The following is a 12,594-nucleotide window of genomic DNA, read 5'->3' as shown; positions in this document are numbered from 1 at the left end:
TTAAAGGTTGAAGAAACCAAGAAAGAAGAATTTCATCCTGCCAAGGATGACGATGGCAATATGCCCATTCCTACCGCCAAAACTGAATTACCTTCGTCTCCAGGTACAAGTCACAGAGGTGACACTCTTCCTGATTCTAAGAAAATTACACTTCACGACACCACAATGGATCACACACGTTCTTTAGGACTTACACTGGGCATGCAAGAGGGAGAACAAATGCTGACTCTGAGCTTCCTCCTGGTAGCCACACTGGTGACACCATGGACCCTCTGCAACATTATTTATTTGACAGTTAAAAAAATTTGGAATGTATTTGAAAACAATCCCAACCATGAACTTTGTTACAAGTAGGGGCCCTCTCGGTTATCCAAATAATACTGAGCAGGCTCACAAGGGGTTCCCATTGTTAAGTCTTAAAATAAGCATCTTTAAAAGAAAAAAAAACTCAGGAAACTACCATTAAACTAGTTTTAATGTTTCTCCACAAATGGTGAAAATACTATAGTACACACAGTAATAATCATGACATTGTGGCCCAATTATAAATGTGTAATTCTAAATTTAAAACATTTTCTGGTTTTAAAAAATAAATCTCGTCATCCATACAGTTCTGCAGGTCTTGCTAGTAGGGCCGGTCTCTAAGTTCCTGACTGTTCTCACCTTTATCCATTTACGCAGGTCCTCCAGGTCCACGTGATCTTCATACCATCTGTTCCAACAATGATGCAGGAGGGCCCACAGGACCATGTCATGTTCCTCCAAAAAAGCTAACTCGGTCCAGGATTCTCACAACTCTGAAACCATATGTGCCTCCACCAGTGCTACCACGGGTCACTGCTGCAGGACCAACACGGTCCATAAGTCCGCCTCATCCTCGCTGCATGACACCAGGGCAGCCTCAACAGGTGAAAACAGAGAGTCACCTTGTGAAGGATATTCTCTGCCCACCCCTCCACACACACACACACACACACACACACACACACACACACACACATACACACACAACAACACACACACACATAAAGCAGAGCAGGTCTCCTTTTAAGATTCTCAAACTCTGGGCTTTGAATCAAACAGAAAGAAAGCAAAGTTTACACAAATTTTCGCTGAGCAAACAAATATTTGGGGACTATAAATCAAGACCCTGCCATTAACAGATAACTTCTTCTAAAGTGAATAAAACTTAGTGACATTTTAATGAAAACTTATATCTCAAACTTTCCCTAAAGGTTGAAGAAACCAAGAAAGAAGAATTTCATCCTGCCAAGGATGACGATGGCATTGCGCCCATTCCTACCGCCAAAACTGAATTACCTTTGTCTCCAGGTACAAGTCACAGAGGTGACACTCTTCCTGATTCTAAGAAAATTACACTTCACGACACCACAATGGATCACACACGTTCTTTAGGACTTACACTGGGCATGCAAGAGGGAGAACAAATGCTGACTCTGAGCTTCCTCCTGGTAGCCACACTGGTGACACCATGGACCCTCTGCAACATTATTTATTTGAAAGTTAAAAAAATTTGGAATGTATTTGAAAACAATCCCAACCATGAACTTTGTTACAAGTAGGGGCCCTCTCGGTTCTCCAAATAATACTGAGCAGGCTCACAAGGGGTTCCCATTGTTAAGTCTTAAAATAAGCATCTTTAAAAGAAAAAAAAACTCAGTAAACTACCATTTAACTAGTTTTAATGTTTCTCCACAAATGGTGAAAATACTATAGTACACACAGTAATAATCATGACATTGTGGCCCACATTATAAATGTGTAATTCTAAATTTAAAACATTTTCTGGTTTTAAAAAATAAATCTCGTCATCCATGCAGTTCTGCAGGTCTTGCTAGTAGGGCCGGTCTCTAAGTTCCTGACTGTTATCACCTTTATCATTTCGGCAGGTCCTCCAGGTCCACGTGATCTTCATACCATCTGTTCCAACAATGATGCAGGAGGGCCCACAGGACCATGTCATGTTCCTCCAAAAAAGCTAACTCGGTCCAGGATTCTCACAACTCTGAAACCATATGTGCCTCCACCAGTGCTACCACGGGTCACTGCTGCAGGACCAACACGGTCCATAAGTCCGCCTCATCCTCGCTGCATGACACCAGGGCAGCCTCACCAGGTGAAAACAGAGAGTCACCTTGTGAAGGTTATTCTCTGCCCACCCCTCCACACACACACACACACACACACACACACACACACACACACACACAACACAAGGCTGAGCAGGTCCCCTTTTAAGATTCTCAAACTCTGGGCTTTGAATCAAACAGAAAGAAAGCAAAGTTTACACAAATTTTCGCTGAGCAAACAAATATTTGGGGACTATAAATCAAGACCCTGCCATTAACAGATAACTTCTTCTAAAGTGAATAAAACTTAGTGACATTTTAATGAAAACTTACATCTCAAACTTTCCTTAAAGGTTGAAGAAACCAAGAAAGAAGAATTTCATCCTGCCAAGGATGACGATGGCATTGCGCCCATTCCTACCGCCAAAACTGAATTACCTTCATCTCCAGGTACAAGACACAGAGGTGACACTCTTCCTGATTCTAAGAAAATTACACTTCACGACACCACAATGGATCACACACGTTCTTTAGGACTTACACTGGGCATGCAAGAGGGAGAACAAATCCTGACTCTGAGCTTCCTCCTGGTAGCCACACTGGTGACACCATGGACCCTCTGCAACATTATTTATTTGACAGTTAAAAAAATTTGGAATGTATTTGAAAACAATCCCAACCATGAACTTTGTTACAAGTAGGGGCCCTCTCGGTTCTCCACAATAATACTGAGCAGGCTCACAAGGGGTTCCCATTGTTAAGTCTTAAAATAAGCATCTTTAAAAGAAAAAAAAAAACTCAGTAAACTACCATTTAACTAGTTTTAATGTTTCTCCACAAATGGGGAAAATACTATAGTACACACAGTAATAATCATGACATTGTGGCCCACATTATAAATGTGTAATTCTAAATTTGAAACATTTTCTGGTTTTAAAAAATAAATCTGGTCATCCATGCATTTCTGCAGGTCTTGCCAGTAGGGCCGGTCTCTAAGTTCCTGACTGTTCTCACCTTTATCCATTTACGCAGGTCCTCCAGGTCCACGTGATCTTCATACCATCTGTTCCAACAATGATGCAGGAGGGCCCACAGGACCATGTCATGTTCCTCCAAAAAAGCTAACTCGGTCCAGGATTCTCACAACTCTGAAACCATATGTGCCTCCACCAGTGCTACCACGGGTCACTGCTGCAGGACCACCACGGTCCATAAGTCCGCCTCATCCTCGCTGCATGCCACCAGGGCAGCCTCACCAGGTGAAAACAGAGAGTCACCTTGTGAAGGATATTCTCTGCCCACCCCTCCACACACACACACACACACACACACACACACACAACACACACACACGCACACACACACAAAGCAGAGCAGGTCCTCTTTTAAGATTCTCAAACTCTGGGCTTTGAATCAAACAGAAAGGAAGCAAAGTTTACACAATAACAGTAGTTACAGTGATAAAATTTCGCTGAGCAAACAAATATTTGGGGACTATAAATCAAGACCCTGCCATTAACAGATAACTTCTTCTAAAGTGAATAAAACTTAGTGACATTTTAATGAAAACTTACATCTCAAACTTTCCTTAAAGGTTGAAGAAACCAAGAAAGAAGAATTTCATCCTGCCAAGGATGACGATGGCAATATGCCCATTCCTACCGCCAAAACTGAATTACCTTCGTCTCCAGGTACAAGTCACAGAGGTGACACTCTTCCTGATTCTAAGAAAATTACACTTCACGACACCACAATGGATCACACACGTTCTTTAGGACTTACACTGGGCATGCAAGAGGGAGAACAAATGCTGACTCTGAGCTTCCTCCTGGTAGCCACACTGGTGACCCCATGGACCCTCTGCAACATTATTTATTTGACAGTTAAAAAAATTTGGAATGTATTTGAAAACAATCCCAACCATGAACTTTGTTACAAGTAGGGGCCCTCTCGGTTCTCCACAATAATACTGAGCAGGCTCACAAAGGGTTCCCATTGTTAAGTCTTAAAATAAGCATCTTTAAAAGAAAAAAAAACTCAGGAAACTACCATTAAACTAGTTTTAATGTTTCTCCACAAATGGTGAAAATACTATAGTACACACAGTAATAATCATGACATTGTGGCCCAATTATAAATGTGTAATTCTAAATTTAAAACATTTTCTGGTTTTAAAAAATAAATCTCGTCATCCATACAGTTCTGCAGGTCTTGCTAGTAGGGCCGGTCTCTAAGTTCCTGACTGTTCTCACCTTTATCCATTTACGCAGGTCCTCCAGGTCCACGTGATCTTCATACCATCTGTTCCAACAATGATGCAGGAGGGCCCACAGGACCATGTCATGTTCCTCCAAAAAAGCTAACTCGGTCCAGGATTCTCACAACTCTGAAACCATATGTGCCTCCACCAGTGCTACCACGGGTCACTGCTGCAGGACCACCACGGTCCATAAGTCCGCCTCATCCTCGCTGCATGACACCAGGGCAGCCTCACCAGGTGAAAACAGAGAGTCACCTTGTGAAGGTTATTCTCTGCCCACCGCTCCACACACACACACACACACACACACACACACACACACACACACACACACAAACACACAACAACACACACACACACATACACACACACAACAACACACACACACACACATACACACACACACAAAGCAGAGCAGGTCCTCTTTTATGATTCTCAAACTCTGGGCTTTGAATCAAACAGAAAGGAAGCAAAGTTTACACAATAACAGTAGTTACAGTGATAAAATTTCGCTGAGCAAACAAATATTTGGGGACTATAAATCAAGACCCTGCCATTAACAGATAACTTCTTCTAAAATGAATAAAACTTAGTGACATTTTAATGAAAACTTACATCTCAAACTTTCCTTAAAGGTTGAAGAAACCAAGAAAGAAGAATTTCATCCTGCCAAGGATGACGATGGCAATATGCCCATTCCTACCGCCAAAACTGAATTACCTTCATCTCCAGGTACAAGTCACAGAGGTGACACTCTTCCTGATTCTAAGAAAATTACACTTCACGACACCACAATGGATCACACACGTTCTTTAGGACTTACACTGGGCATGCAAGAGGGAGAACAAATGCTGACTCTGAGCTTCCTCCTGGTAGCCACACTGGTGACACCATGGACCCTCTGCAACATTATTTATTTGAAAGTTAAAAAAATTTGGAATGTATTTGAAAACAATCCCAACCATGAACTTTGTTACAAGTAGGGGCCCTCTCGGTTCTCCAAATAATACTGAGCAGGCTCACAAGGGGTTCCCATTGTTAAGTCTTAAAATAAGCATCTTTAAAAGAAAAAAAAACTCAGGAAACTACCATTTAACTAGTTTTAATGTTTCTCCACAAATGGTGAAAATACTCTAGTACACACAGTAATAATCATGACATTGTGGCCCAATTATAAATGTGTAATTCTAAATTTAAAACATTTTCTGGTTTTAAAAAATAAATCTCGTAATCCATGCAGTTCTGCAGGTCTTGCTAGTAGGGCCGGTCTCTAAGTTCCTGACTGTTCTCACCTTTATCCATTTACGCAGGTCCTCCAGGTCCACGTGATCTTCATACCATCTGTTCCAACAATGATGCAGGAGGGCCCACAGGACCATGTCATGTTCCTCCAAAAAAGCTAACTCGGTCCAGGATTCTCACAACTCTGAAACCATATGTGCCTCCACCAGTGCTACCACGGGTCACTGCTGCAGGACCAACACGGTCCATAAGTCCGCCTCATCCTCGCTGCATGACACCAGGGCAGCCTCAACAGGTGAAAACAGAGAGTCACCTTGTGAAGGATATTCTCTGCCCACCCCTCCACACACACACACACACACACACACACACACACACATACACACACAACAACACACACACACATAAAGCAGAGCAGGTCTCCTTTTAAGATTCTCAAACTCTGGGCTTTGAATCAAACAGAAAGAAAGCAAAGTTTACACAAATTTTCGCTGAGCAAACAAATATTTGGGGACTATAAATCAAGACCCTGCCATTAACAGATAACTTCTTCTAAAGTGAATAAAACTTAGTGACATTTTAATGAAAACTTACATCTCAAACTTTCCTTAAAGGTTGAAGAAACCAAGAAAGAAGAATTTCATCCTGCCAAGGATGACGATGGCATTGCGCCCATTCCTACCGCCAAAACTGAATTACCTTTGTCTCCAGGTACAAGTCACAGAGGTGACACTCTTCCTGATTCTAAGAAAATTACACTTCACGACACCACAATGGATCACACACGTTCTTTAGGACTTACACTGGGCATGCAAGAGGGAGAACAAATGCTGACTCTGAGCTTCCTCCTGGTAGCCACACTGGTGACACCATGGACCCTCTGCAACATTATTTATTTGAAAGTTAAAAAAATTTGGAATGTATTTGAAAACAATCCCAACCATGAACTTTGTTACAAGTAGGGGCCCTCTCGGTTCTCCAAATAATACTGAGCAGGCTCACAAGGGGTTCCCATTGTTAAGTCTTAAAATAAGCATCTTTAAAAGAAAAAAAAACTCAGGAAACTACCATTTAACTAGTTTTAATGTTTCTCCACAAATGGTGAAAATACTATAGTACACACAGTAATAATCATGACATTGTGGCCCAATTATAAATGTGTAATTCTAAATTTAAAACATTTTCTGGTTTTAAAAAATAAATCTCGTCATCCATGCAGTTCTGCAGGTCTTGCTAGTAGGGCCGGTCTCTAAGTTCCTGACTGTTCTCACCTTTATCCATTTACGCAGGTCCTCCAGGTCCACGTGATCTTCATACCATCTGTTCCAACAATGATGCAGGAGGGCCCACAGGACCATGTCATGTTCCTCCAAAAAAGCTAACTCGGTCCAGGATTCTCACAACTCTGAAACCATATGTGCCTCCACCAGTGCTACCACGGGTCACTGCTGCAGGACCAACACGGTCCATAAGTCCGCCTCATCCTCGCTGCATGACACCAGGGCAGCCTCAACAGGTGAAAACAGAGAGTCACCTTGTGAAGGATATTCTCTGCCCACCCCTCCACACACACACACACACACACACACACACACACACACACACACACATACACACACAACAACACACACACACATAAAGCAGAGCAGGTCTCCTTTTAAGATTCTCAAACTCTGGGCTTTGAATCAAACAGAAAGAAAGCAAAGTTTACACAAATTTTCGCTGAGCAAACAAATATTTGGGGACTATAAATCAAGACCCTGCCATTAACAGATAACTTCTTCTAAAGTGAATAAAACTTAGTGACATTTTAATGAAAACTTACATCTCAAACTTTCCTTAAAGGTTGAAGAAACCAAGAAAGAAGAATTTCATCCTGCCAAGGATGACGATGGCATTGCGCCCATTCCTACCGCCAAAACTGAATTACCTTTGTCTCCAGGTACAAGTCACAGAGGTGACACTCTTCCTGATTCTAAGAAAATTACACTTCACGACACCACAATGGATCACACACGTTCTTTAGGACTTACACTGGGCATGCAAGAGGGAGAACAAATGCTGACTCTGAGCTTCCTCCTGGTAGCCACACTGGTGACACCATGGACCCTCTGCAACATTATTTATTTGACAGTTAAAAAAATTTGGAATGTATTTGAAAACAATCCCAACCATGAACTTTGTTACAAGTAGGGGCCCTCTCGGTTCTCCACAATAATCCTGAGCAGGCTCACAAGGGGTTCCCATTGTTAAGTCTTAAAATAAGCATCTTTAAAAGAAAAAAAAAAACTCAGTAAACTACCATTAAACTAGTTTTAATGTTTCTCCACAAATGGTGAAAATACTATAGTACACACAGTAATAATCATGACATTGTGGCCCACATTATAAATGTTAAGTGTAAATTTAAAACATTTTCTGGTTTTAAAAAATAAATCTCGTCATCCATGCAGTTCTGCAGGTCTTGCTAGTAGGGCCGGTCTCTAAGTTCCTGACTGTTCTCACCTTTATCCATTTACGCAGGTCCTCAAGGTCCACGTGATCTTCATACCATCTGTTCCAACAATGATGCAGGAGGGCCCACAGGACCATGTCATGTTCCTCCAAAAAAGCTAACTCGGTCCAGGATTCTCACAACTCTGAAACCATATGTGCCTCCACCAGTGCTACCACGGGTCACTGCTGCAGGACCACCACGGTCCATAAGTCCGCCTCATCCTCGCTGCATGCCACCAGGGCAGCCTCACCAGGTGAAAACAGAGAGTCACCTTGTGAAGGTTATTCTCTGCCCACCGCTCCACACACACACACACACACACACACACACACACACACACACACAACAACAACACACACACACACACACACACACACACACACACACACACAAAGCAGAGCAGGTCCTCTTTTAAGATTCTCAAACTCTGGGCTTTGAATCAAACAGAAAGAAAGCAAAGTTTACACAATAACAGTAGTTACAGTGATAAAATTTCGCTGAGCAACCAAATATTTGGGGACTATAAATCAAGACCCTGCCATTAACAGATAACTTCTTCTAAAGTGAATAAAACTTAGTGACATTTTAATGAAAACTTACATCTCAAACTTTCCTTAAAGGTTGAAGAAACCAAGAAAGAAGAATTTCATCCTGCCAAGGATGACGATGGCATTGCGCCCATTCCTACCGCCAACAGTGAATTTCCTTCGTCTCCAGGTACAAGTCATAGAGGTGACATTCTTCAGGATTCGGAGAAAATTACACTTCACGACACCACAATGGATCACACACGTTCTTTAGGACTTACACTGGGCATGCAAGAGGGAGAACAAATGCTGACTCTGAGCTTCCTCCTGGTAGCCGCACTGGTGACACAACGGACCCTCTGCAATATATTTATTTGAGAGTTAAAAAAATTTGGAATGTATTTGAAAACAATCCCAACCATGAACTTTGTTACAAGTAGGGGCCCTCTCGGTTCTCCACAATGATACTGAGCAGGCTCACAAGTGGTTCCCTTTGTCAAGTCTTAAAACAAACATCTTTACTGAGGTTTTCAGTAAACTACCATTTACCTTGTTTTAATGTTTCTCCACAAATGGTGAAAATACTAAAGTACACACAGTAATAATGGTGACTTTGTGGCCCACATTATAAATGTGTTATTCTAAATTTAAAACATTTTCTGGTTTTAAAAAATAAATCTGGTCATCAATGCAGATCTGCAGGTCTTGCTAATAGGGCCGGTCTCTAAGTTCTTGACTGTTCTCACCTTTATCCATTTACGCAGGTCCTCCAGGTCCACGTGATCTTCATACCATCTGTTCCAACAATGGTCCAGGAGGGCCCACAGGACCATGTCATGTTCCTCCAAAAAAGCTAACTCGGTCCAGGATTCTCACAACTCTGAAACCATATGTGCCTCCACCAGTGCTACCACGGGTCACTGCTGCAGGACCAACACGGTCCATAAGTCCGCCTCATCCTCGCTGCATGCCACCAGAGCAGCCTCACCAGGTGAAAACAGAGAGCCACCTTGTGAAGGTTATTCTCTGCCCACCCCTACACACACACACACACACACACACACACATACACACATACACACACACGTACACACACACGTACACACACACACACACACATACACACACATACACACACACGTACACACACACACACACACACAAAGCTGAGCAGGTCCTCTTTTAAGATTCTCAAACTCTGGGCTTTAAATCAAACAGAAAGAAAGCACAGTTTATACAATAACAGTAGTTACAGTGATAAAATTTCGCTGAGCAAACAAATATTTGGGGACTATAAATCAAGACCATGCCATTAACAGATAACTTCTTCTAAAGTAAATAAAACTTAGTGACATTTTAATGAAAACTTACATCTCAAACTTTCCTTAAAGGTTGAAGAAACCAAGAAAGAAGAATTTTATCCTGCCAAGGATGACGATGGCATTGTGCCCATTCCTACCGCCAACACTGAATTTCCTTCATCTCCAGGTACAAGTCATAGAGGTGAAATTCTTCAGGATTCGGAGAAAATTACACTTCACGACACCACAATGGATCACACACGTTCTTTAGGACTTACACTGGGCATGCAAGGGTTAAACAAGATGCTGTCTCTGAGCTTCCTCCTGGTAGCCACACTGGTGACACCATGTACCCTCTGCACATTATCCTTTTGACAGTTAAAAAAATATTTGGAATTTATTTGAAAACAATCATAACCATGAACTTTGTTACAAGAAGGGGCCCTCTCGGTTCTCCACAATGATACTGAGTCTGCTCACAAGGGGTTCCCATTGTTATGTCTTAAAACAAGCATCTTTAAAAGAAAAAAAACTCAGTAAACTACCATTTAACTTGTTTTAATGTTTCTCCACAAATGCTGAAAATACTAAAGTACACACAGTAATAATGATGACATTGTGGCCCACATTATAAATGTTTAATTGTAAATTTAAAACATTTTCTGGTTTTAAAAAATAAATCTGGTCATCCATGCAGTTCTGCAGGTCTTGCTAGTAGGGCCGGTCTCTAAGTTCCTGACTGTTCTCACCTTTATCCATTTCCGCAGGTCCTCCAGGTCCACGTGATCTTCATACCATCTGTTCCAACAATGGTCCACAAGGGCCCACAGGACCATGTCATGTTCCTCCAAAAAAGCTAACTCGGTCCAAGATTCGGACCACTCTGAATTCATATGTGCCTCCACCAGTGCTACCTCGGAATAGTTCTTCAGGACCACCACGGTCCACATTGACACCTCTTCTCCCCTGCATGCCACCACTGCCAACTTGGCCACTATCACATCCCGGAGGTTGGAAGGGTTGCGGGAGGAAGCCCTCAGGTTTTTGGCCTTACCCTGGTTGCATTCTGTTCTCCAGTTCATTTTCTGAATTCCTCATCCCTTCATGGGACACGGCGAATCTTTTGCTCAGTGCTGGACATTTCCTCCTCCACAAGGTGGTCCCTAAGGAGCCCCAGGGTTTTTATGGGGGAAGCCTCTTTTTCTCCTCCAATGCCTCCCCTGCAGCCCATGGGTCCTTTGGGGCCTCTTGGGCTATTATGACCTCCACAGAGCAGTGGTGGTACCCCTCTCCCCTCACGAGGTGTCGTGGCACTCCACATGCTATTCTTTGGAGGCTTCTTTCGCGCAAGAGAAGCTTTAAGTATTCTTCCTTGAAAATCCTTTCCATCAAACCATTCCACAGCAGTGTTGGCAGTTGGCAGATCTTCATAGGCCACCGTGGCGTCCCCTTTAGGCTTTCCTCTCTCCTTATCCAAATAGATGTGGATCATGGGATGCCCAGTTCTCTTGTTCATCTTAACAACCCCACATGCTTACCGAAGTCTGCCAGATCATCCAGATTCACATTGTCATTTAAACCTTGCACATAAATTGCACTGTTGTCAGAATCTTCATCAGGATCTATAGGAAGGCCTAGATCAGGACCTGGTCCTTCATCCATGGGTCCACCGGGCTTATTGATGCCACCTTGGTCTCTAATGCCCATTCCACCACCTCCTCCTCCCTGCCCACCTCTGCTCATGCCTCCATGATTAAATCCCCTTCTTCTCCTCTCCCAGTTTTCAGGGCCATTCATGCTCTGGTTCTCTCCTGGTTGGAAAATCCCCCAGACTCCTGCCCCCGACACCATGTGGTGTGGTCCTGTCAGAATGAACTCTGCTCCCCGTAGCTGCTGCTCTGTTGGCTATATTGACTTGGAGCCTGGCTGTAGGATCCAGTCTGAGGGGGGTAACTAGTGGGAGGCTGCTGCCCATAGCTGCTTTGTTGACCATAGCTACTCTGTTGTCCATAGTTGCTAGGTTGCCCATAGATGTTCTGTTGAGATTAACTGCTCTGATCATAACTAGTTGGCTGTGAAGAGGAAGATAGGGTATGTAGCATAAGATGTGTAGGAGGATAGGGTGGAGGTGCAGTGACTGGCTGCATGGGGTAGCTCCCAGGTGCTTTGGATATCTGTAATTACTCTGTCCATACCGTAGGATGGGCTGGTTATAAAACCCTGTGATAGATTGAGGTTGACTAGTCTCAGTGGGCTCGTTTGCATCTTGTGGTCTTGCAGGTGCAGCGGCAGCTGCTGGCTGCTGGCCATAGGCTGGGTAGGCAGGCTGGGTGCCATATGCAGACTGAGCTGCACAAGAGGCTTGGGTTGTGGTGACTGGAGCAGTGGTGGTGTCATGAGCACCAGTGCCACATCCTTGAACAGTCTGGCTGTATGCCTGGGGGCAGTTGGAGTGGTATCACCAGTGGGAGGCTGTCCATAAGAAGTCACATATGCAGTCTGCCTGTAGGTGGCAGTGCTCTGAGCTGATATCAGTAGGCTGTCCATAAGTTCCATAGCTTTGTTTCCCATAGGTCTGGGTGGTCTGTGCATATCGTTGAGTTGGCTGGGCTGTGTAAGCACTGTAGCCCTACTGGGCTGCAGCTTGGCTGTAGGTACTGTAATCTGTGGACGCCAT

The 12,594-nt window shown here is 43.3% G+C and overlaps 1 pseudogene; it reads right to left on the bottom strand.

Annotated features, from left to right (window-relative positions):
- Positions 1-9,324: 9,324 nt before the first annotated feature.
- On the bottom strand, positions 9,325-12,594 carry LOC142831765 (RNA-binding protein EWS-like; annotated as a pseudogene).

The sequence above is a fragment of the Microtus pennsylvanicus genome, chromosome 11 (assembly GCF_037038515.1).
Source record: "Microtus pennsylvanicus isolate mMicPen1 chromosome 11, mMicPen1.hap1, whole genome shotgun sequence".
Classification (NCBI taxonomy): domain Eukaryota; kingdom Metazoa; phylum Chordata; class Mammalia; order Rodentia; family Cricetidae; genus Microtus; species Microtus pennsylvanicus.
Note: the sequence above shows the minus strand (reverse complement) of the source record. Positions and strands in the feature narration are given on the sequence as shown.